We start from the raw sequence: 26,635 nt of genomic DNA, 5'->3' as shown, positions 1-26,635 counted from the left end.
TGACAGAGGGAGCACAAATAAGGTGATGGGAGAGAAGAGACGAGGAAGAAGAATGAGAAAGATATAGGAGAGGTGAAAAAAACGGAGGATAAAGAAGGAAAGGAGATGAGGTGGGACTGAAAGTTCAGAGAGGTGGAAGTGGACGTAAAAATTGTAGCGGCACAAGGGATTAGATGCAAGAGGGGATACAATGGAGTATATGAAGGAGGGTAATAATAAGAATTTACTTACCGATAATTCTATTTCTCGTAGTCCGTAGTGGATGCTGGGGACTCCGTAAGGACCATGGGGAATAGCGGCTCCGCAGGAGACTGGGCACATCTAAAGAAAGCTTTAGGACTATCTGGTGTGCACTGGCTCCTCCCCCTATGACCCTCCTCCAAGCCTCAGTTAGGATACTGTGCCCGGACGAGCGTACACAATAAGGAAGGATTTTGAATCCCGGGTAAGACTCATACCAGCCACACCAATCACACTGTACAACTTGTGATCTGAACCCAGTTAACAGCATGATAACAGAGGAGCCTCTAGAAAAGATGGCTCACTACAGCAATAACCCGATTTTTTTGGTAACAATAACTATGTACCAGTATTGCAGACAATCCGCACTTGGGATGGGCGCCCAGCATCCACTACGGACTACGAGAAATAGAATTATCGGTAAGTAAATTCTTATTTTCTCTAACGTCCTAAGTGGATGCTGGGGACTCCGTAAGGACCATGGGGATTATACCAAAGCTCCCAAACGGGCGGGAGAGTGCGGATGACTCTGCAGCACCAATTGAGAGAAACTCCAGGTCCTCCTCAGCCAGGGTATCAATTTTGTAGAATTTTACAAACGTATTTGCTCCTGACCAAGTAGCTGCTCGGCAAAGTTGTAAAGCCGAGACCCCTCGGGCAGCCGCCCAAGATGAGCCCACCTTCCTTGTGGAGTGGGCATTTACAGATTTTTGGCTGTGGCAGGCCTGCCACAGAATGTGCAAGCTGAATTGTACTACAAATCCAACGAGCAATAGTCTGCTTAGAAGCAGGAGCACCCAGCTTGTTGGGTGCATACAGGATAAACAGCGAGTCAGATTTTCTGACTCCAGCCGTCCTGGAAACATATATTTTCAGGGCCCTGACAACGTCTAGCAACTTGGAGTCCTCCAAGTCCCTAGTAGCCGCAGGCACCACAATAGGTTGGTTCAGGTGAAACGCTGAAACCACCTTAGGGAGAAACTGAGGACGAGTCCTCAATTCCGCCCTGTCCGAATGGAAAATCAGATAAGGGCTTTTACAGGATAAAGCCGCCAATTCTGACACGCGCCTGGCCCAGGCCAGGGCCAACAGCATGACCACTTTCCATGTGAGATATTTTAACTCCACAGATTTAAGTGGTTCAAACCAATGTGACTTTTGGAACCCAAAAAACTACATTGAGATCCCAAAGTGCCACTGGAGGCACAAAAGGAGGCTGTATATGCAGTACCCCTTTTACAAACGTCTGAACTTCAGGGACTGAAGCTAGTTCTTTTTGGAAGAAAATTGACAGGGCCGAAATTTGAACCTTAATGGACCCCAATTTCAGGCCCATAGACACTCCTGTTTGCAGGAAATGTAGGAATCGACCCAGTTGAATTTCCTCCGTCGGGCCTTACTGGCCTCGCACCACGCAACATATTTTCGCCAAATGCGGTGATAATGTTTTGCGGTTACATCCTTCCTGGCTTTGATCAGGATAGGGATGACTTCATCCGGAATGCCTTTTTTCCTTCAGGATCCGGCGTTCAACCGCCATGCCGTCAAACGCAGCCGCGGTAAGTCTTGGAACAGACAGGGTCCTTGTTGGAGCAGGTCCCTTCTTAGAGGTAGAGGCCACGGATCCTCCGTGAGCATCTCTTGAAGTTCCGGTTACCAAGTCCTTCTTGGCCAATCCGGAGCCACGAATATAGTGCTTACTCCTCTCCATCTTATCAATCTCAGTACCTTGGGTATGAGAGGCAGAGGAGGGAACACATACACTGACTGGTACACCCACGGTGTTACCAGAGCGTCTACAGCTATTGCCTGAGGGTCCCTTGACCTGGCGCAATACCTGTCGAGTTTTTCCCAACGGTTTATAATCATGTGGAAGACTTCTGGGTGAAGTCCCCACTCTCCCGGGTGGAGGTCGTGCTGAGGAAGTCTGCTTCCCAGTTGTCCACTCCCGGAATGAATACTGCTGACAGTGCTATCACATGATTTTCCGCCCAGCGAAGAATCCTTGCAGCTTCTGCCATTGCCCTCCTGCTTCTTGTGCCACCCTGTCTGTTTACGTGGGTGACTGCCGTGATGTTGTCCGACTGGATCAACACCGGCTGACCTTGAAGCAGAGGTCTTGCTAAGCTTAGAGCATTGTAAATGGCCCTTAGCTTCAGGATATTTATGTGAAGTGATGTCTCCAGGCTTGACCATAAGCCCTGGATATTCCTTCCCTGTGTGACTGCTCCCCAGCCTCGCAGGCTGGCATCCGTGGTCACCAGGACCCAGTCCTGAATGCCGAATCTGCGGCCCTCTAGAAGATGAGCACTCTGCAACCACCACAGGAGGGACACCCTTGTCCTTGGTGACAGGGTTATCCGCTGATGCATCTGAAGATGCGACCCGGACCATTTGTCCAGCAGGTCCCACTGGAAAGTTCTTGCGTGGAATCTGCCGAATGGGATTGCTTCGTAGGAAGCCACCATTTTACCCAGAACCCTTGTGCATTGATGCACTGAGACTTGGCTCGGTTTTAGGAGGTTCCTGACTAGCTCGGATAACTCCCTGTCTTTCCCCTCCGGGAGAAACACCTTTTTCTGGACTGTGTCCAGGATCATCCCTAGGAACCGAAGACAAGTCGTCGGAACCAGCTGCGATTTTGGAATATTGAGAATCCAATCGTGCTGCCGCAACACTACCTGAGATAGTGCTACACCGACCTCCAACTGTTCCCTGGATCTTACCCTTATCAGGGAATCGTCCAAGTAAGGGATAACTAAAATTCCCTTCCTTCGAAGGAATATAATCATTTCGGCCATTACCTTGGTAAAGACCCGGGGTGCCGTGGACCATCCATACGGCAGCGTCTGAACTGATAGTGACAGTTCTGTACCATAAACCTGAGGTACCCTTGGTGAGAAGGGTAAATTTTGACATGAAGGTAAGCATCCTTGATGTCCCGAGACATCATGTAGTCCCCTTCTTCCAGGTTCGCAATCACTGCTCTGAGTGACTCAATCTTGAATTTGAACCTCTGTATGTAAGTGTTCAAAGATTTTAGATTTAGAATCGGTCTCACCGAGCCGTCCAGCTTCGGTACCACAACAGTGTGGAATAATACCCCGTTCCCTGTTGCAGGAGGGGTACCTTGATTATCACCTGCTGGGAATACAGCTTGTGAATGGCTTCCAAAACTGTCTCCCTGTCAGAAGGAGACATCGGTAAAGCCGGCTTTAGGAAAACGGCGAGGGGGAGACGTCTCGAATTCTAATTTGTACCCCTGAGATATCACCTGAAGGATCCAGGGGTCTACTTGCGAGTGAGCCCACTGCGCGCTGAAATTCACTGAGACGGGCCCCCCGCCGTGCCTGATTCTGCTTTAAAGCCCCAGCGTCATACTGAGGGCTTGGCAGAGGCGGGAGAGGGTTTCTGTTCCTGGGAACTGGCTGATTTCTGCAGCCTTTTTCCTCTCCCTCTGTCACGGGGCAGAAATGAGGAACATTTTGCCCGCTTGTCCACGAAAAGACTGCGCCTGATAATACGGCGTCTTCTCATGTTGAGAGGCGACCTGGGGTACAAACGTGGATTTCCCAGCTGTTGCCGTGGCCACCAGGTCTGAAAGACCGACCCCAAATAACTCCTCCCCTTATTAAGGCAATACTTCCAAATGCCGTTTGGAATACGCATCACCTGACCACTGACGTGTCCATAACCCTCTACTGGTAGAAATGGACAACGCACTTAGACTTGATGCCAGTCGGCAAATATTCCGCTGTGCATCACGCATATATAGAAATGCATCTTTTAAATGCTCTATAGGCAAAAATATACTGTCCCTATGTAGGGTATCAATATTTTCAGTCAGGGAATCCGACCACGCCAACCCAGCACTGCACATCCAGGCTGAGGCGATTGCTGGTCGCAGTATAACACCAGTATGTGTGTAAATACATTTTAGGATACCCTCCTGCTTTCTATCAGCAGGATCCTTAAGGGCGGCCATCTCAGGAGAGGGTAGAGCCCTTACAAGCGTGTGAGCGCTTTATCCACCCTAGGGGGTGTTTCCCAACGCACCCTAACCTCTGGCGGGAAAGGATATAATGCCAATAACATTTTAGAAATTATCAGTTGTTATCGGGGGAAAACCACGCATCATCACACACCTCATTTAATTTCTCAGATTCAGGAACACTACAGGTAGTTTTTCCTCACCGAACATAATACCCCTTTTTGGTGGTACTCGTATTATCAGAAATGTGTAAAACATTTTTCATTGCCTCAATCATGTAACGTGTGGCCCTACTGGAAGTCACATTTGTCTCTTCACAGTCGACACTGGAGTCAGTATCCGTGTCGGCGTCTATATCTGCCATCTGAGGTAACTGGCTCTTTAGAGCCCCTGACGGCCTATGAGACGTCTGCACAGGCACAAGCTGAGTAGCCGGCTGTCTCATGTCAACCACTGTCTTTTATACAGAGCTGACACTGTCACGTAATTCCTTCCAACAGTTCATCCACTCAGGTGTCGACCCCCTAGGGGGTGGCATCACTATTACAGGCAATCTGCTCCGTCTCCACATCATTTTTCTCCTCATACATGTCGACACAAACGTACCGACATACAGCACACACACAGGGAATGCTCTGATAGAGGACAGGACCCCACTAGCCCTTTGGGGAGACAGAGGGAGAGTTTGCCAGCACACACCAAAGCGCTATATATATACAGGGATAACCTTATATAAGTGTTTTTCCCCTTATAGCTGCTGTATTGTTAATACTGCGCCTAATTAGTGCCCCCCTCTCTTTTTTAACCCTTTCTGTAGTGTAGTGACTGCAGGGGAGAGCCAGGGGAGCTTCCCTCCAACTGAGCTGTGAGGGAAAATGGCGCCAGTGTGCTGAGGAGATAGGCCCCGCCCCTTTTTCGCGGACTTTTCTCCTGCTTTTTTATGGATTCTGGCAGGGGTTAAAATTCATCCATATAGCCCTGGGGGCTATATGTGATGTATTTTCGCCAGCCAAGGTGTTTTTATTGCTGCTCAGGGCGCCCCCCCCTAGCGCCCTGCACCCTCAGTGACCGAAGTGTGAAGTGTGCTGAGGAGCAATGGCGCACAGCTGCAGTGCTGTGCGCTACCTTGGTGAAGACAGGATGTCTTCTGCCGCCGATTTTCCGGACCTCTTCTGTCTTCTGGCTCTGTAAGGGGGCCGGCGGCGCGGCTCTGGGACCCATCCATGGCTGGGCCTGTGATCGTCCCTCTGGAGCTAATGTCCAGTAGCCTAAGAAGCCCAATCCACTCTGCACGCAGGTGAGTTCGCTTCTTCTCCCCTTAGTCCCTCGATGCAGTGAGCCTGTTGCCAGCAGGTCTCACTGAAAATAAAAAACCTAAACTAAAACTTTCACTAAGAAGCTCAGGAGAGCCCCTAGTGTGCACCCTTCTCGTTCGGGCACAGAGATCTAACTGAGGCTTGGAGGAGGGTCATAGGGGGAGGAGCCAGTGCACACCAGATAGTCCTAAAGCTTTCTTTAGATGTGCCCAGTCTCCTGCGGAGCCGCTATTCCCCATGGTCCTTACGGAGTCCCCAGCATCCACTTAGGACGTTAGAGAAAAAGAAGGAAATGTAAGAAGGGAGGGGTAGATTAGATATTATGGAGTAGACACAATAGAGACCAGGAGGAGATGATGGAAGGACAGAAACAGGGAGATGAGGGAGGAATAAAAGAGGGGATATGAAGGAAGGAAGTAAGGGAAGGGGATGGAAGATAGAGATAATGGTGCATAAGGAAGGATGTACAGAGATACAATAATAAAGGGGATAGGGAATACAGAGGTAGGAGGTAGAAGGAATAGAAAATGCTAATGAGATAAGAGATGAAAAAGAGAAATAATGTAGGTAAGGGATGAGCAAATGTAAAATAAGGGAATACACTGAAGACGTTATATAAGGTAGATAGGGGAGTAGAATGATATGTCAGATTGAGGAGCAGAGATGAGGAAGCAGAGGGGAGATAACACTGTGTGGTGAGTAACAGAAGATGGCAGATTAGGGAGGGTAGGTATTAGGGAGTAAAAGGAAGCGAGTATAGAGTGTAGAGATGAGGGAGTAAAAGAAAGAGAATACATATGTCTGAGTAAAGTATAGAGATGTGAGAGTCTAGTGTAGAGATTAGGGAGTAATTAGAAGAGAGTACAGATGAGTGAGTATAGTGTAGGGATTAGGGAGTAAAAGGAAGAGAGTACAGATGAGTGAGGACAGTGTAGGGAATAAGGAGTAAAAGGAAGAGAGTACAGATGAGTGAGCACAGTGTAGGGATTAGGGAGTAAAAGGAAGAGAGTACAGATGAGTGAGTAGAGTGTAGGGATTAGTGAGTAATTAGAGAGAGTACAGTTAAGTGAGCACAGTGTAGGGATTAGGGAGTAAAAGGAAGAGAGTATAGATAAGTGAGGATAGTGTAGGGATTGGGGAGTAAAAGGAAGAGAGTACAGATGAGTGAGTAGAGTGTAGGGATTAGGGAGTAATTAGAAGAGAGTACAGTTAAGTGAGCACAGTGTAGGGATTAGTGAGTAAAAGGAAGAGAGTACAGATGAGTGAGTAGAGTGTAGGGATTAGGGAGTAATTAGAAGAGAGTACAGTTAAGTGAGCACAGTGTAGGGATTAGGGAGTAAAAGGAAGAGAGTACAGATGAGTGAGTAGAGTGTAGGGATTAGGGAGTAATTAGAAGAGAGTACAGTTAAGTGAGCACAGTGTAGGGATTAGGGAGTAAAAGGAAGAGAGTACAGATGAGTGAGTAGAGTGTAGGGATTAGGGAGTAAAAGGAAGAGAGTACAGATGAATGAGCATAGTGTAGGGTCTGGGGAGTAAAAGGAACACAGTACAGATGAGGGAGTATAGTGTAGAAATTAGGGAGTTTAAAGAAGAGGGTACAGATGAGGGAGTACAGTGTAGGGATTAGGGAGTAAAAGGAAGAGAGTGCAGATGAGTGAGTAGAGTGTAGGGATTAGGGAGTAAAAGGAAGAGAGTACAGATGAGTGAGTACAGTGTAGGGATTAGGGAGTAAAAGGAAGAGAGTACAGATGAATGAGTATAGTGTAGGGTCTGGGGAGTAAAAGGAACACAGTACAGATGAGGGAGTATAGTGTAGAGATTAGGGAGTTTAAAGAAGAGGGTACAGATGAGTGAGCACAGTGTAGGGATTAGGGAGTAAAAGGAAGAGAGTGCAGATGAGTGAGTAGAGTGTAGGGATTAGGGAGTAAAAGGAAGAGAGTACAGATGAGTGAGTACAGTGTAGGGATTAGGGAGTAAAAGAAAGAGAGTGCAGATGAGTGAGTACAGTGTAGGGATTAGGGAGTAAAAGGAAGAGAGTGCCGATGAGTGAGTGCAGTGTAGGGATTAGGGAGAAAAAGGAAGAGAGTACAGATGAGTGAGTAGAGTGTAGGGATTAGTGAGTAAAAGGAAGAGAGTACAGATGAGTGAGGACAGTGTAGGGATTAGGGAGTAAAAGGAAGAGAGTACAGATGTGTGAGTAGAGTGTAGGGATTAGGGAGTAAAAGGAAGAGAGTACAGATAAATGAGTACAATGTAGGGATTAGGGAGTAAAAGGGAGAGTACAGGCGAATGAGTACAGTGTAGGGTCTGGGGAGTAAAAGGAACACAGTTCAGATTGAGGGGGTATAGTGTAGGGATTAGGGAGTAAAAGGAATAAAGTATAGATGAGTGAGTATAGTGTAGAGATTAGGGAGTAAAAAGAAGAGGGTACAGATGAGTGAGTACAGTGTAGGGATTAGGGAGTAAAAGAAAGAGCGTGCAGATGAGTGAGTAGAGTGTAGGGATTAGGGAGTAAAAGGAAGAGAGTACAGATGAGTGAGTACAGTGTAGGGATAGGGAGTAAAAGGAAGAGAGTGCAGATGAGTGAGTACCGTGCAGGGATTAGGGAGTAAAAGGAAGAGAGTGCAGATGAGTGAGTAGAGTGTAGGGATTAGTGAGTAAAAGGCAGAAAGTACAGATGAGTGAGTATAGTGTAGGGATTAGGGAGTAAAAGGAAGAAAGTACAGATGAGGGTGTACAGTGTAGAGATTCGTGAGTAAAAGGAAGAGAGTGCAGATGAGTGAGTATAGTGTAGGGATTAGGGAGTAAAAGGCAGAGAGTACTGATGAGTGAGTATAGTGTAGGGATTAGAGAGTAAAAGGATAGTATAGATAAATGAGTACAGTGTAGGGATTAGGGAGTAAAAGTAAGAGAGTACAGATAAATGAGCACAGTGTAGGGATTAGGGAGTAAAAGGAAGAGAGTACAGATAAATGAGTACAGTGTAGGGATTAGGGAGCAAAAGGAAGAAAGTACAGATTAGTGAGCACAGTGTAGGGATTAGGGAGTAAGAGGAAGAGAGTACAGATAAATGAGCACAGTGTAGGGATTAGGGAGTAAAAGTAAGAGAGTACAGATAAATGAGCACAGTGTAGGGATTAGGGAGTAAAAGGAAGAGTGTACAGACGAATGAGTACAGTGTAGGGATTAGGGAGTAAAAGGAAGAGAGTACAGATAAGTGAGCACAGTGTAGGGATTAGGGAGTAAAAGGAAGAGAGTACAGATAAATGAGTACAGTGTAGGGATTAGGGAGTAAAAGGAAGAGAGTACAGACGAGTGAGTATAGTGTAGGGTCTGGGGAGTAAAAGGAAAACAGTACAGATGAGGGGGTATAGTGTAGAAATTAGGGAGTAAAAATAAGAGGGTACAGATGAGTGAGTACAGTGTAAGGATTAGGGAGTAAAAGGAAGAGAGTGCAGATGAGTGAGTAGAGTGTAGGGATTAGGGAGTAAAAGGAAGAGAGTACAGATGAATGAGTACAGTGTAGGGATTACAGAGTAAAAGGAAGAGAGTGCAGATGAGTGAGTACAGTGTAGGGATTAGAGAGTAAAATGATAATACAGATGATTGAGTACAGTGTAGGGATTAGGGAGTAAAAGGAAGAACGTATAGATGAGTGAGTACAGTGTAGGGATTAGGGAGTAAAAAGAAGAGGGTACAGATGAGTGAGTACAGTGTAGAGATTAGGGAGTAAAAGGAAGAAAATATAGATGAGTGAGTACAGTGTAGGGATTAGGGAGCAAAAGGATGAGAGTACAGATGAGTGAGTAGAGTGTAGGGATTAGGGAGTAAAGAGAAGGGAGAACAAATAAGTGAGCACAGCGTAGGGATTAGGGAGTAAAAAAAGAGAGTACAGATGAGTGAGTGCAGTGTAGGGATTAGGGAGTAAAAGGAAGAAAGTACAGATAAGTGAGTATAGTGTAGGGATTAGGGAGTAAAAGGCAGAAAGTACAGATGAGTGAGTATAGTGTAGGGATTAGGGAGTAAAAGGAAGAAAGTACAGATGAGGGTGTACAGTGTAGAGATTCGTGAGTAAAAGGAAGAGAGTGCAGATGAGTGAGTACAGTGTAGGGATTAGGGAGTAAAAATAAGAGAGGACAGATGAAGGATTAGAGTGTTGATATGAGGTAGTAAAAGGAAGAGAGTACAGATGAGGGAGAAAAGTGTAGGGATTAGGGAAAAAAAGGATAGTACAGATAAGGGGGTATAGTGTAGAGATTGGGGAGTAAAGGGAAGAGAGAACAGATGAGTGAGTACAGTGTAGGGATTGGGGAGTAAAAGGAGAGTACAGATGAGTGAGTACAGTGTAAGGATTGGGGAGTAAAAGGAGAATACAGATGAGTGAGTACAGTGTGGGGATTGGGGAGTAAATGGAGAATACAGATGAGTGAGTACAGTGTAGGGATTGGGGAGTAAAAGGAGAGTACAGATGAGTGAGTACAGTGTAGGGATTGGGGAGTAAAAGGAGAGTACAGATGAGTGAGTACAGTGTAGGGATTGGGGAGTAAAAGGAGAGTACAGATGAGTGAGTACAGTGTAGGGATTGGGGAGTAAAAGGAGAGTACAGATGAGTGAGTACAGTGTAGGGATTGGGGAGTAAAAGGAGAGTACAGATGAGTGAGTACAGTGTAAGGATTGGGGAGTAAAAGGAGAGTACAGATGAGGGGGTACAGTGTAGGGATTGGAGAGTAAAAGGAGAGTACAGATGAGGGAGTACAGTGTAGGGATTGGGGAGTAAAAGGAGAGTACAGATGAGGGAGTACAGTGTAGGGATTGGGGAGTAAAAGGAGAGTACAGATGAGTGAGTACAGTGTAGGGATTGGGGAGTAAAAGGAGAGTACAGATGAGGGGGTACAGTGTAGGGATTGGGGAGTAAAAGGAGAGTACAGATGAGGGGGTACAGTGTAGGGTTTGGGGAGTAAAAGGAGAATACAGATGAGTGAGTACAGTGTAGAGATTGGGGAGTAAAAGGAGAGTACAGATGAGGGGGTACAGTGTAGAGATTGGGGAGTAAAATGAGAGTACAGATGAGGGGGTACAGTGTAAGGATTGGGGAGTAAAAGGAGAGTACAGATGAGGGGGTACAGTGTAAGGATTGGGGAGTAAAAGGAGAGTACAGATGAGGGGGTACAGTGTAAGGATTGGGGAGTAAAAGGAGAGTACAGATGAGTGAGTACACTGTAAGGATTGGGGAGTAAAAGGAGAGTACAGATGAGTGAGTACAGTGTAGGGTTTGGGGAGTAAAAGGAGAGTACAGATGAGGGGGTACAGTGTAGGGATTGGGGAGTAAAAGGAGAGTACAGATGAGTGAGTACAGTGTAGGGATTGGGGAGTAAAAGGAGAGTACAGATGAGTGAGTACAGTGTAGGGATTGGGGAGTAAAAGGAGAGTACAGATGAGTGAGTACACTGTAAGGATTAGGGAGTAAAAGGAGAGTACAGATGAGTGAGTACAGTGTAGGGTTTGGGGAGTAAAAGGAGAGTACAGATGAGGGGGTACAGTGTAAGGATTGGGGAGTAAAAGGAGAGTACAGATGAGTGAGTACAGTGTAGGGATTGGGGAGTAAAAGGAGAGTACAGATGAGGGGGTACAGTGTAGGGATTGGGGAGTAAAAGGAGAATACAGATGAGTGAGTATAGTGTAGGGATTGGGGAGTAAAAGGAGAGTACAGATGAGGGGGTACAGTGTAGGGTTTGGGGAGTAAAAGGAGAGTACAGATGAGGGGGTACAGTGTAGGGATTGGGGAGTAAAAGGAGAGTACAGATGAGGGGGTACAGTGTAGGGATTGGGGAGTAAAAGGAGAGTACAGATGAGGGGGTGCAGTGTAGGGATTGGGGAGTAAAAGGAGAGTACAGATGAGTGAGTATAGTGTAGGGATTGGGGAGTAAAAGGAGAGTACAGATGAGGGGGTACAGTGTAGGGATTGGGGAGTAAAAGGAGAGTACAGATGAGGGGGTACAGTGTAGGGATTGGGGAGTAAAAGGAGAGTACAGATGAGGGGGTACAGTGTAAGGATTGGGGAGTAAAAGGAGAGTACAGATGAGGGGGTACAGTGTAGGGATTGGGGAGTAAAAGGAGAGTACAGATGAGGGGGTACAGTGTAGGGATTGGGGAGTAAAAGGAGAGTACAGATGAGTGAGTACAGTGTAGGGATTGGGGAGTAAAAGGAGAGTACAGATGAGTGAGTACAGTGTAGGGATTGGGGAGTAAAAGGAGAGTACAGATGAGTGAGTACACTGTAAGGATTAGGGAGTAAAAGGAGAGTACAGATGAGTGAGTACAGTGTAGGGTTTGGGGAGTAAAAGGAGAGTACAGATGAGGGGGTACAGTGTAAGGATTGGGGAGTAAAAGGAGAGTACAGATGAGTGAGTACAGTGTAGGGATTGGGGAGTAAAAGGAGAGTACAGATGAGGGGGTACAGTGTAGGGATTCGGGAGTAAAAGGAGAATACAGATGAGTGAGTATAGTGTAGGGATTGGGGAGTAAAAGGAGAGTACAGATGAGGGGGTACAGTGTAGGGATTGGGGAGTAAAAGGAGAGTACAGATGAGGGGGTGCAGTGTAGGGATTGGGGAGTAAAAGGAGAGTACAGATGAGTGAGTATAGTGTAGGGATTGGGGAGTAAAAGGAGAGTACAGATGAGGGGGTACAGTGTAGGGATTGGGGAGTAAAAGGAGAGTACAGATGAGGGGGTACAGTGTAGGGATTGGGGAGTAAAAGGAGAGTACAGATGAGGGGGTACAGTGTAAGGATTGGGGAGTAAAAGGAGAGTACAGATGAGGGGGTACAGTGTAGGGATTGGGGAGTAAAAGGAGAGTACAGATGAGTGAGTACAGTGTAGGGATTGGGGAGTAAAAGGAGAGTACAGATGAGGGGGTACAGTGTAGGGATTGGGGAGTAAAAGGAGAGTACAGATGAGGGGGTACAGTGTAGGGATTGGGGAGTAAAAGGAGAGTACAGATGAGTGAGTACAGTGTAGGGATTGGGGAGTAAAAGGAGAGTACAGATGAGTGAGCACACTGTAAGGATTGGGGAGTAAAAGGAGAGTACAGATGAGTGAGTACAGTGTAGGGTTTGGGGAGTAAAAGGAGAGTACAGATGAGGGGGTACAGTGTAAGGATTGGGGAGTAAAAGGAGAGTACAGATGAGTGAGTACAGTGTATGGATTGGGGAGTAAAAGGAGAGTACAGATGAGGGGGTACAGTGTAGGGATTGGGGAGTAAAAGGAGAGTACAGATGAGGGGGTACAGTGTAAGGATCAGGGAGTAAAAGGAGAGTACAGATGAGGGGGTACAGTGTAGAGATTGGGGAGTTAAAGGAGAGTACAGATGAGGGGGTACAGTGTAAGGATCAGGGCGTAAAAGGAGAATACAGATGAGTGAGTACAGTGTAGAGATTGGGGAGTAAAAGGAGAGTACAGATGAGTGAGTACAGTGTAGGGATTGGGGAGTAAAAGGAGAGTATAGATGAGGGGGTACAGTGTAGGGATTGGGGAGTAAAAGGAGAGTACAGATGAGTGAGTACAGTGTAGGGATTGGGGAGTAAAAGGAGAGTACAGATGAGTGAGTACAGTGTAGGGATTGGGGAGTAAAAGGAGAATACAGATGATGGGGTACAGTGTAGGGTTTGGGGAGTAAAAGGAGAGTACAGATGAGGGAGTACAGTGTAGGGATTGGGGAGTAAAAGGAGAGTACAGATGAGGGGGTACAGTGTAAGGATTGGGGAGTAAAAGGAGAGTACAGATGAGGGGGTACAGTGTAGGGATTGGGGAGTAAAAGGAGAGTACAGATGAGGGGGTACAGTGTAGGGATTGGGGAGTAAAAGGAGAGTACAGATGAGGGGGTACAGTGTAAGGATTGAGGAGTAAAAGGAGAGTACAGATGAGTGAGTACAGTGTAGGGATTGGGGAGTAAAAGGAGAGTACAGATGAGTGAGTACACTGTAAGGATTGGGGAGTAAAAGGAGAGTACAGATGAGTGAGTACAGTGTAGGGTTTGGGGAGTAAAAGGAGAGTACAGATGAGGGGGTACAGTGTAGGGATTGGGGAGTAAAAGGAGAGTACAGATGAGGGGGTACAGTGTAGGGATTGGGGAGTAAAAGGAGAGTACAGATGAGGGGGTACAGTGTAGGGATTGGGGAGTAAAAGGAGAGTACAGATGAGTGAGTACAGTGTAGGGATTGGGGAGTAAAAGGAGAGTACAGATGAGGGGGTACAGTGTAGGAATTGGGGAGTAAAAGGAGAGTACAGATGAGGGGGTACAGTGTAAGGATCAGGGAGTAAAAGGAGAGTACAGATGAGGGGGTACAGTGTAAGGATTGGGGAGTAAAAGGAGAGTACAGATGAGGGGGTACAGTGTAAGGATTGGGGAGTAAAAGGAGAGTACAGATGAGGGGGTGCAGTGTAGGGATTGGGGAGTAAAAGGAGAGTACAGATGAGGGAGTATAGTGTAGGGATTGGGGAGTAAAAGGAGAGTACAGATGAGGGGGTACAGTGTAGGGATTGGGGAGTAAAAGGAGAGTACAGATGAGGGGGTACAGTGTAGGGATTGGGGAGTAAAAGGAGAGTACAGATGAGTGAGTACAGTGTAGGGATTGGGGAGTAAAAGGAGAGTACAGATGAGTGAGTACAGTGTAGGGATTGGGGAGTAAAAGGAGAGTACAGATGAGGGGGTTCAGTGTAGAGATTGGGGAGTAAAAGGAGAGTACAGATGAGGGGGTACAGTGTAAGGATTGGGGAGTAAAAGGAGAGTACAGATGAGGGGGTACAGTGTAGGGTTTTGGGAGTAAAAGGAGAGTACAGATGAGGGGGTACAGTGTAAGGATTGGGGAGTAAAAGGAGAGTACAGATGAGGGGGTACAGTGTAAGGATTGGGGAGTAAAAGGAGAATACAGATGAGGGAGTACAGTGTAGGGATTAGAGAGTAAAAGTAGGAATAGTGGTAACAGTGATGAAATTAGGTTGAGATCATAGCAGAAAGACTAGGCATAGGGGAAAGATGGTTTAATGAAATGTACTGTATGAGGAATTACGAGATATTAAGTAAAATGAAAAATCTGAGAGTGGAGAATTAAGGGAGAATATGAAAAAATGAACAAATTAAAGGAGGACAGAAGAGAGGGAAGTTGGGCAGGATAAAGAGAGAGACAAGGGAATACAGAATATAAAAGAGGTGTGTGGGGGGGGGGGGGGTATAGTACACAAATCTTAGCGCCATAAAGCTGCATCATGACATGAGTAAGAGAAAAGACAAAAGAAAGAGATTAGATAAATGAATAAGAAAGTGTCAGAATGCTGGAGAAGACTGGAAAGGGATAAGTAGAGACAGGTGCGACACATATCGGTAACAGGAAAGAGGGAGGACAGAGAGCTGATTACAGGCAATTACAGCACTTGCACTCTATGAAAGCCATATGCTTTGCTATAGTCTGCACAAACTCAATAGGAAACCTGCAAACAATCTACATTAACCCCAGGGAGAGCTCCGACAAGGTCACCCAATCAGCCCTTGCCTGAGAGACAATGCAGAGTGGCCTCCGTCAGAGACCTTACACAGCACTGCACAATTACAGGAGTAATTAACATGGTTCTAATATACACTGCAAGCCCTCCCAGCCAAGACATAAACACCCCCTTCCCCGGAGCAGGGTCCTCATTATAACAATGCTAAACATTATACTTTTCCATGATGGACTCTGCTAGCTCCAGATGGAACCAGGACACGGGTACATCATTATGCCGACATGTAATACGTAATACTCAGTACTTGCAGAACATAATGCTGGAGTTTCCCATTTCCAGCTCTCATCAGGTGCATAATGATTCCATCTGAGGATCCGCGTGTATCTAACAATTCCATGGTGGTAGACATCCGTATGTCTTTCTACCCACCCTCTTGTTAGCGGACGTGGATCAATGGATCGACATTCATTAGGTCGACAGGTACAAGAAGCCGACCGTGCTTAAAGTCGATGCGTACAAAAGGCCAACATGAAAATGGGCGACACACAAATAGCCAACACATGTTTTGGGAGGCCAAATCTAGTATATTTCATGTTATGTGACCACCTTCAGTCCATCATGTACCCTCAGCGGTCTGCTTTGCTCTACCACAGGTAACTATTCCCAATAGATGTCCATGTGGATAGTAGCTCAAGCAAATGTTGAGGAAACATGTGAAAAACACCCCAAAAAGTGTTGACCATTTCCGTGTCAACCCATGTCATGTCGACTTCTTGAACTTGTTGACATTTTGTACCTGTTGACCTTAAGCACTGCCGACCCTTTTTACATGGAGACCTTTTTTTTAGAGATGAGCGCCTGAAATTTTTCGGGTTTTGTGTTTTGGTTTTGGGTTCGGTTCCGCGGCCGTGTTTTGGGTTCGAACGCGTTTTGGCAAAACCTCACCGAATTATTTTTGTCGGATTCGGGTGTGTTTTGGATTCGGGTGTTTTTTTCCAAAAACACTAAAAAACAGCTTAAATCATAGAATTTGGGGGTCATTTTGATCCCAAAGTATTATTAACCTCAAAAACCATAATTTACACTCATTTTCAGTCTATTCTGAATACCTCACACCTCACAATATTATTTTTAGTCCTAAAATTTGCACCGAGGTCGCTGTGTGAGTAAGATAAGCGACCCTAGTGGCCGACACAAACACCGGGCCCATCTAGGAGTGGCACTGCAGTGTCACGCAGGATGTCCCTTCCAAAAAACCCTCCCCAAACAGCACATGACGCAAAGAAAAAAAGAGGCGCAATGAGGTAGCTGTGTGAGTAAGATTAGCGACCCTAGTGGCCGACACAAACACCGGGCCCATCTAGGAGTGGCACTGCAGTGTCACGCAGGATGTCCCTTCCAAAAAACCCTCCCCAAACAGCACATGACGCAAAGAAAAAAAGAGGCGCAATGAGGTAGCTGACTGTGTGAGTAAGATTAGCGACCCTAGTGGCCGACACAAACACCGGGCCCATCTAGGAGTGGCACTGCAGTGTCACGCAGGATGGCCCTTCCAAAAAACCCTCCCCAAACAGCACATGACGCAAAGAAAAAAAGAGGCGCAATGAGGTAGCTGACTGTGTGAGTAAGATTAGCGACCCTAGTGGCCGACACAAACACCGGGCCCATCTAGGAGTGGCACTGCAGTGTCACGCAGGATGTCCCTTCCAAAAAACCCTCCCCAAACAGCACATGACGCAAAGAAAAAAAGAGGCGCAATGAGGTAGCTGTGTGAGTAAGATTAGCGACCCTAGTGGCCGACACAAACACCGGGCCCATCTAGGAGTGGCACTGCAGTGTCACGCAGGATGTCCCTTCCAAAAAACCCTCCCCAAACAGCACATGACGCAAAGAAAAAAAGAGGCGCAATGAGGTAGCTGACTGTGTGAGTAAGATTAAGACAATTTTATTTTAGGTTTTGGAGTCCTTTTTTTACTGATATTTGGTGTTTTGGTTTTGACATGCTCTGTACTATGCCATTGGGCATCGGCCTTGGCAGACGACGTTGCTGGCATTTCATCGTCTCGGCCATGACTAGTGGCAGCAGCTTCAGCACGAGGTGGAAGTGGATCTTGATCTTTCCCTAATTTTGAAACCTCAACATTTTTGTTCTCCATATTTTAATAGGCACAACTAAAAGGCACCTCAGGTAAACAATGCAGATGGATGGATTGGATACTAGTATACAATTATGGACGGGCTGCCGAGTGCCGACACAGAGGTAGCCACAGCCGTGAACTACCGCACTGTACTGTGTCTGCTGCTAATATATAGACTGGTTGATAAAGAGATAGTATACTCGTAACTAGTATGTATGTATAAAGAAAGAAAAAAAAACCACGGTTAGGTCACTGGTATATACAATTATGGACGGGCTGCCGAGTGCCGACACAGAGGTAGCCACAGCCGTGAACTACCGCACTGTACTGTGTCTGCTGCTAATATATAGACTGGTTGATAAAGAGATAGTATACTCGTAACTAGTATGTATGTATAAAGAAAGAAAAAAAAACCACGGTTAGGTCACTGGTATATACAATTATGGACGGGCTGCCGAGTGCCGACACAGAGGTAGCCACAGCCGTGAACTACCGCACTGTACTGTGTCTGCTGCTAATATATAGACTGGTTGATAAAGAGATAGTATACTCGTAACTAGTATGTATGTATAAAGAAAGAAAAAAAAACCACGGTTAGGTCACTGGTATATACAATTATGGACGGGCTGCGGAGTGCCGACACAGAGGTAGCCACAGCCGTGAACTACCGCACTGTACTGTGTCTGCTGCTAATATATAGACTGGTTGATAAAGAGATAGTATACTCGTAACTAGTATGTATGTATAAAGAAAGAAAAAAAAAACACGGTTAGGTCACTGGTATATACAATTATGGACGGGCTGCGGAGTGCCGACACAGAGGTAGCCACAGCCGTGAACTACCGCACTGTACTGTGTCTGCTGCTAATATATAGACTGGTTGATAAAGAGATAGTATACTCGTAACTAGTATGTATGTATAAAGAAAGAAAAAAAAACCACGGTTAGGTGACTGGTATATACAATTATGGACGGGCTGCGGAGTGCCGACACAGAGGTAGCCACAGCCGTGAACTACCGCACTGTACTGTGTCTGCTGCTAATATATAGACTGGTTGATAAAGAGATAGTATACTCGTAACTAGTATGTATGTATATATAAAGAAAGAAAAAAAAACCACGGTTAGGTCACTGGTATATACAATTATGGACGGGCTGCCGAGTGCCGACACAGAGGTAGCCACAGCCGTGAACTACCGCACTGTACTGTGTCTGCTGCTAATATATAGACTGGTTGATAAAGAGATAGTATACTCGTAACTAGTATGTATGTATAAAGAAAGAAAAAAAAACCACGGTTAGGTCACTGGTATATACAATTATGGACGGGCTGCCGAGTGCCGACACAGAGGTAGCCACAGCCGTGAACTACCGCACTGTACTGTGTCTGCTGCTAATATATAGACTGGTTGATAAAGAGATAGTATACTCGTAACTAGTATGTATGTATAAAGAAAGAAAAAAAAACCACGGTTAGGTCACTGGTATATACAATTATGGACGGGCTGCGGAGTGCCGACACAGAGGTAGCCACAGCCGTGAACTACCGCACTGTACTGTGTCTGCTGCTAATATATAGACTGGTTGATAAAGAGATAGTATACTCGTAACTAGTATGTATGTATAAAGAAAGAAAAAAAAACCACGGTTAGGTGGTATATACAATTATGGACGGGCTGCCGAGTGCCGACACAGAGGTAGCCACAGCCGTGAACTACCGCACTGTACTGTGTCTGCTGCTAATATATAGACTGGTTGATAAAGAGATAGTATACTCGTAACTAGTATGTATGTATAAAGAAAGAAAAAAAAACCACGGTTAGGTCACTGGTATATACAATTATGGACGGGCTGCCGAGTGCCGACACAGAGGTAGCCACAGCCGTGAACTACCGCACTGTACACTGGTTGATAAAGAGATAGTAGTATACTCGTAACAACTAGTATGACGACGGTATAAAGAATGAAAAAAAAACCACGGTTAGGTGGTATATAATACAATTATGGTTGGACGGACTGCCTGCCGAGTGCCGACACAGAGGTAGCCACAGCCGTGAACTACCGCACTGTACACTGGTTGATAAAGAGATAGTAGTATACTCGTAACAACTAGTATGACGACGGTATAAAGAATGAAAAAAAAACCACGGTTAGGTGGTATATAATACAATTATGGTTGGACGGACTGCCTGCCGAGTGCCGACACAGAGGTAGCCACAGCCGTGAACTACCGCACTGTACACTGGTTGATAAAGAGATAGTAGTATACTCGTAACAACTAGTATGACGACGGTATAAAGAACGAAAAAAAAACCACGGTTAGGTGGTATATATTATAATACAATTATGGATGGACGGACTGCCTGCCGAGTTCCGACACAGAGGTAGCCACAGCCGTGAACTACCGCACTGTACACTGGTTGATAAAGAGATAGTAGTATACTCGTAACAACTAGTATGACGACGGTATAAAGAACGAAAAAAAAACCACGGTTAGGTGGTATATATTATAATACAATTATGGATGGACGGACTGCCTGCCGAGTTCCGACACAGAGGTAGCCACAGCCGTGAACTACCGCACTGTACACTGGTTGATAAAGAGATAGTAGTATACTCGTAACAACTAGTATGACTATGACGACGGTATAAAGAAAGAAAAAAAAAACCACGGTTAGGTGGTATATAATACAATTATGGATGGACGGACTGCCTGCCGAGTGCCGACACAGAGGTAGCCACAGCCGTGAACTACCGCACTGTACTGTGTCTGCTGCTAATATAGACTGGTTGATAAAGAGATAGTATACAATACTACTAATATACTGGTGGTCAGGCACTGGTCACCACTAGTCACACTGGCAGTGGCACTCCTGCAGCAAAAGTGTGCACTGTTTAATTTTAATATAATATTATTTATCATGTACTCCTGGCTCCTGCTATAACAACCTGCAGTGCTCCCCAGTCTCCCCCACAATTATAAGCTTTATATACAATACATTGATGTGCAGCACACTGGGCTGAGCAGTGCACACAGACTGAGTCACTGTGTGACTGTGTATCGTTTTTTTCAGGCAGAGAACGGATATATTAAATAAAACAAACAACTGCACTGTCTCTGGTGGTCACTGGTCACTGTGGTCGTCAGTCACTAAACTCTGTCTGCACTCTGCACTCTCTTCTAATCTACAGTATCACAGCAATCTCTCTCTCTCTCTCTCTTCTAAATCTAATCTAAATGGAGAGGACGCCAGCCACGTCCTCTCCCTATCAATCTCAATGCACGTGTGAAAATGGCGGCGACGCGCGGCTCCTTATATAGAATCCGAGTCTCGCGAGAATCCGACAGCGTCATGATGACGTTCGGGCGCGCTCGGGTTAACCGAGCAAGGCGGGAAGATCCGAGTCGCTCGGACCCGTGAAAAAAAAAGTGAAGTTCGTGCGGGTTCGGATTCAAAGAAACCGAACCCGCTCATCTCTACTTTTTTTACCTGTCGACCTAATGCAAGTCAACGTTATGATGTCAACCTATTGAGTGCCGACCAATACCATATACCAGGGGTGGCCAAACAGTCGATCGCGATCGACTGGTCGATCGCGGACATGCGACCAGTCGATCGCGATCCGCCGCCCAGCCACCCGAAGCCGCGCCTCTCCTGCCTGCCGCTCTGCCTCCTCAGTCTGGTCTGCGGCAGTGACGGCCGAGTGTATAGCTCAAATCAGGTGCCGGTTCGTTAGCCAATGAGAGCTCGCGGACCAGCACCTGATTTGAGCCATACACGCTGCCGTCACCGCCGGAGATCAGACTGAGGAGGCAGAGCGGCAGACAGGAGAAGCGCGCGCTGTGCTGCGCTCTCCACACACAGCACGGTGAGCTCTTCTATGGGGGCATATCTGGCATTGTGGGGCACATAGCTCAGTGGGGGCATATCTGGCACTGTGGGGTCATATGTGGCACTGGGGGCATATCTGGCTCTGCGGGCACATGGCACTGTGGGGGCATATCTGGCACTGTGGGGGCATATCTGGCACTGTGGGCACATGGCACTGTGAGGGCATATCTGGCACTGGGCACATGGCACTGTGGGGGCATATCTGGCACTGTGGGGTCATATGTGGCACTGGGGGCATATCTGGCTCTGCGGGCACATGGCACTGTGGGGCATATCTGGCACTGTGGGGGCATATCTGGCACTGTGGGCACATGGCACTGAGGGCATATCTGGCACTGGGCACATGGCACTGTGGGGGCATATCTGGCACTGTGGGGGCAAATCTGGCACTGTGGGGTCATATGTGGCACTGGGGGCATATCTGGCTCTGCGGGCACATGGCACTGTGGGGGCATATCTGTAATCTGGCGCTGTGGGGGCATATCTGGCACTGTGGGCACATGGCACTGTGGGGGCATATCTGTATCTGTCACTGTGGGGGCATATCTGGCACTGTGGGCACATGGCACTGTGGGGGCATGTCTGTATCTGGCACTGTGGGGGCATATCTGGCACTGTGGGCACATGGCACTGTGGGGGCATGTGTATCTGGCACTGTGGGGGCATGTGTTTGAGGTTTTTACCTGTGGAGGCCAATGTGTTATTTCGTGTGAGGCAGTCATTACACTCTGCGCAGCAAGGCTACGTCCCTTTTTTTAGTTATACCACACCCACTTTTTGTTATACCACGCCCACTTTTTGTTATGCCACGCTCCCTTTTTTGCGCGCGCGCCGTAGGCGCGCGCTATTATTCCTCCTAGGTAGATCACACAAGCTTTTTAGCTTTCACAGTAGATCACCGACTCCAAAAGTCTGGCCGCCCCTGCCATATACCAATACCAGTTCTTATTATTATGACTTATATAAAAAATTCTAATAAACATAATAGTGTTAATCGTCATCATCGTCATCACAATAGAAGCATTACAATATTAATTAAAATAATTACTTTGTTATAAAAGCAATATACATTTTGTAGATTCTTTAGTTATTGCACAGCAGACCTTAGCAAGTATTATCACATGTTTCATCACAGTTTGGCCACTAGGGGCACTGTTCAGTTGCAGCTGGACAGAACTGACAGCAGCATTACATGTTTAAAGAGTGTCCCTACTCCAGAGACATTATCAATATATTGGTTTCTATATATGTATTCTCTCAATACAGTGCTTTATCTTTCTGACCTACTTTTGTTTTGTTTGTTTTCACTATCAACCTGTATAATCATCCAAACTTGGTTGATTGTTTTTGTTGCCTTTGGACAAGACACAAACTACTGTGTAGATCCAGCTGTCTCCAGGGTGCACAGCTGAGCAATGTCGTGTCCAAAGGCAACAGCAGTTAGACAGAGAAAGCAATGTAGTTACAGAGTGGCATGTGGGACAAACAAAAAAAAGTGGTGGGTTAACGCTTTAATAGAAAGGCAAATATACTTAAAAACAGTTCTGGTTTACTAGATAGTACTGTGTACTATAGGTGATACTTTGTAGTGTAAGTTTCATAAAAATATTTGATTTTTTTACATTTTTATTGGTTACAGAAATTATTCACCGTTCATGTCAACAGAACAAAGATCTAATGCTCTTACTGTAAAAAAGACTTACTTGTAGCTGAAGACGGGATGGGAGAACAGATGACCTGGTGTCTCACCATGAAAGCATGACGCATTAAATAATGTGGTGCCGCATTTCCAGGATAAACAATCCGCCAATGAACACCTTTTTCCTTATAACTCATGTATATTCCATTTCCTTTATTAATATAGCTGGCTGTCTATGAACTATTTCAGTTACATAATTTGTGCCCTGTGTCCAAAACCACCCTGTGACTCTACAATAATGCCTTTACCACCAACACAGAAGAGCCCAGCTGTCATTTTATACACATTTCACGGGGCTATGGAAGCAATCCTCTTTCACAAGCAGGGCCCTCCCTACCCACTACATGTATTTAGCTAGCCAGCCAGCCTTGTATGTCCCTAATTGTATGTATGCCCTGCAGTTTTCATCACGGCATGACCAGTGTACGGCGCTGTGGAGCACTGGGGCACCTTACAAACCCACGGCAATAATAATATTAATAACAGCACAAAAGAAGCCTTCTTATCCAGTCTTTTTATGTTTCAATATTCCAAGATTTCTCCACTTAATAGTTATCTGCTTGGCTCTCTATTTAGTCACAATTCTTAGGTATATAGGCTGGCTCTAATTGTATTCATTTATGAATTTATATCACAGTAAATCAGAGGCTCCAGCTCTCCAGCTGTCATAGTACTACAGATCACAGCAGGCTGACAGTAACTGCTGGTACTTGACAGTCTCAAAGCCTTAGGTTGCCCTTCTCTATATTACGTAACTGCATGTACAAGGCAAACATTACTATATCACTATCGTCAGCAGGTCATTAATGAAGAATTTATAAAGTAGGGGAAAGCAGCCTGAAGTTCTCTGATTGAATCCGAGTGGAATATTGGCCCTCATTCCGAGTCGTTCGCTCGGTATTTTTCATCGCATCGCAGTGAAATTCCGCTTAGTACGCATGCGCAATAATCGCACTGCGACTGCGCCAAGTAATTTTACAATGGAGATAGTATTTTTACTCACGGCTTTTTCATCGCTCCGGCGATTGTAATGTGATTGACAGGAAATGGGTGTTACTGGGCGGAAACAGGCCGTTTTATGGGCGTGCGGGAAAAAACGCTACCGTTTCCGGAAAAAACGCAGGAGTGGCCGGGGAAACGGGGGAGTGTCTGGGCGAACGCTGGGTGTGTTTGTGACGTCAAACCAGGAACGACAAGCACTGAACTGATCGCAGATGCCGAGTAAGTCTGAAGCTACTCTGAAACTGCTAAGTAGTTTGTAATCGCAATATTGCATTACCACATGGATTACAAACCAAACTTCCCTCCAAGTGTCTGCATGGGCGCAGCCATCTTGGATTCTGTCAGCTGATCATTTCCACCAATCTGTTGTCAGTATTGTTAATCTGCATAATTGCCTAGCCAATCCCTTCCTTGCTGCAGGTATAAAAATGTTGTGCCTGAGCAAGGAAGGCGTCAGTGCTTTGGTTGTCAAACCTAGTTCCAGTTTGTCTCTCTCCTGTGATTGTCTTTCAGGTTCCAGCTCCTGTGTCAATACTTCCACTATAGAGACCCGCTCCAGCATTCCACCTGCGGTGTAGCCTGACTCTCCGATCCATTTGGATTCATCTGTTTCCAGCTACAGATCTACCTGCTTTCAGCATCCAGCTTCCAGCAGTGGTCAGCTCTTCTTAAAGTGCCGGTACCCTTTTCTGCAGATTATCATTTATCACCGGCATTATAATTTCACCGCTCTCAAACTTAAACTTCATCTCATATTTCATCGCTCTCAAGTTCATTTATTATTTAACTGGTTCCAGCCAGTATCCTCTCCGTGCCAACTACAGTCTGGTTCCAGCCAGTATCCACAGCAGCCGTTTTATCTACAGCAGCCCAGCTTTTCCTGGAACACCAGCTGGTACGATCCTGGGCTTTCTCCATTGCTACAGTCGGGCCTGGTAAGGACTTTCCAACTAGAAGATTATAAGAACTATCTCACACTACCAGAGCCTGTGGCTCTTGCCACCCTGTAGTACCCAGGAACTGTATTTATCCTCTGCTGACTTTTATGTTTTCTTTTACTGCTGCTGTGTTACGGAGTTGTCATAAATAAACATCATTGACTTTTATCCAAGTTGTCGTGGTCACGCCTTCGGGCAGTTATTCTTCATGTTACTTACATGTCCAGGGGTCTGATACAACCTCCCAGGTTCCGGTACATCTCAGCCCCTACAACTGAGGCTGCCTCCCGTCAGCTCAGGCCCCCAGTTGTGACAGTAAGCACTGACCTAATGAATCCAGCCGGAGACCAGGATCAAGCGGCCAGGCCGATGCAAGAACTGGCAGCCCGACTTGAACATCAGGAGGCTGCACAGGGCCACATCATCCGCTGTCTCCAGGATCTCTCTACTCGGCTGGATGGGATTCAGACAACCCTCCGTGGATCAGGCGCGTCTGGTGCGTCAACCACAGTGACTCCAGCTATAACCCCACCCACCTTACCCATTTCTGCTCCACGTCTTCATCTTCCAACGCCAGCAAAATTTGACGGATCTCCAAGATTCTGCAGGGGATTTCTCAACCAGCGTGAGATTCAGTTTGAGCTACAACCTGGCAATTTTCCCAGTGACCGTACAAAAATTGCCTATATTATCTCTCTTCTCAGTGGCTCAGCCCTTGATTGGGCATCACCGTTATGGGAGAGGTCCAACATCCTGCTATCCTCCTACACTGCATTCGTGTCAACATTCAGGCGTATCTTCGACGAGCCAGGCCGGGTAACTTCAGCTTCATCTGAGATTCTCCGTTTACGCCAGGGATCACGTACTGTAGGACAATATCTTATACAGTTCCAGATCCTGGCATCCGAACTGGCATGGAACGACGAGGCCCTGTATGCTGCATTCTGGCATGGCTTATCTGAGCGTATTAAAGATGAGTTAGCTACCAGAGACTTACCTTCTAAGTTAGATGAGCTAATCTCACTCTGCACGAAAGTTGATTTACGTTTCAGAGAGAGAGCAACTGAGCGTGGAAGATCATCTGCTCCAAAATCTTCTGCTCCTCCTCCTCGTCAACTGTCACCATCTAAAGATGAGCCCATGCAAATTGGTCGTTCCCGTTTAACTCCTGCTGAGCGCCGAAGACGTCTCTCCGAGTCTCTCTGTCTTTATTGTGCAGCTCCGTCTCACACCATTAATGCCTGTCCCAAACGTCCGGGAAACTCCAAATCCTAGCTCGCCAAGGAGAGGGCCGGCTAGGAGTAATGAGCTCCTCTCCATCTCCTCAAGATTGTAATCTCCCAGTCTCGCTTCAAGTTGCTCAACGTTATCGGAACGTCATTGCCCTCCTTGATTCCGGAGCAGCTGGGAACTTTATTACCGAAGCCTATGTTAAACGGTGGTCCCTACCCACCAAGAGACTTCCTTCGTCCATCTCCTTAACTGCCGTGGATGGCAGCAAGATTTTTGATGCAGTTATTTCTTTAAGGACTCTACCAGTTCGTCTGAGAGTGGGAGTTCTTCATTCCGAACTTATTTCTTTTTTAGTGATTCCAAGAGCCACACATCCTGTGGTCCTGGGCCTTCCATGGCTCCGTCTTCACAATCCTACAATTGATTGGACGACTACGCAAATCCTGGCATGGGGTTCCTCCTGTGCTGAGACATGTTTGTTCAAAGTATTGCCTGTCTGTTCTTCCTCCCCTAGGTCGTCTGATGTTCCACCTCCTCCATATCAAGATTTCACGGATGTGTTCAGTAAAGCTTCTGCTGATATCCTTCCTCCTCATAGAGAATGGGACTGCCCGATTGATCTCGTTCCAGGGAAGGTTCCACCTCGAGGCCGAACTTATCCGTTGTCTCTGCCTGAGATGCATTCTA

At 46.3% G+C, this 26,635-nt stretch overlaps 1 protein-coding gene across 2 annotated transcripts in view; it reads right to left on the bottom strand.

Annotated features, from left to right (window-relative positions):
* TNXB (tenascin XB) overlaps positions 1–26,635 on the bottom strand; it is a 148,725-nt gene that overhangs the window by 109,679 nt on the left and 12,411 nt on the right. The window lies entirely within an intron of this gene.

The sequence above is a fragment of the Pseudophryne corroboree genome, chromosome 8 (assembly GCF_028390025.1).
Source record: "Pseudophryne corroboree isolate aPseCor3 chromosome 8, aPseCor3.hap2, whole genome shotgun sequence".
Lineage (NCBI taxonomy): Eukaryota > Metazoa > Chordata > Amphibia > Anura > Myobatrachidae > Pseudophryne > Pseudophryne corroboree.
Note: the sequence above shows the minus strand (reverse complement) of the source record. Positions and strands in the feature narration are given on the sequence as shown.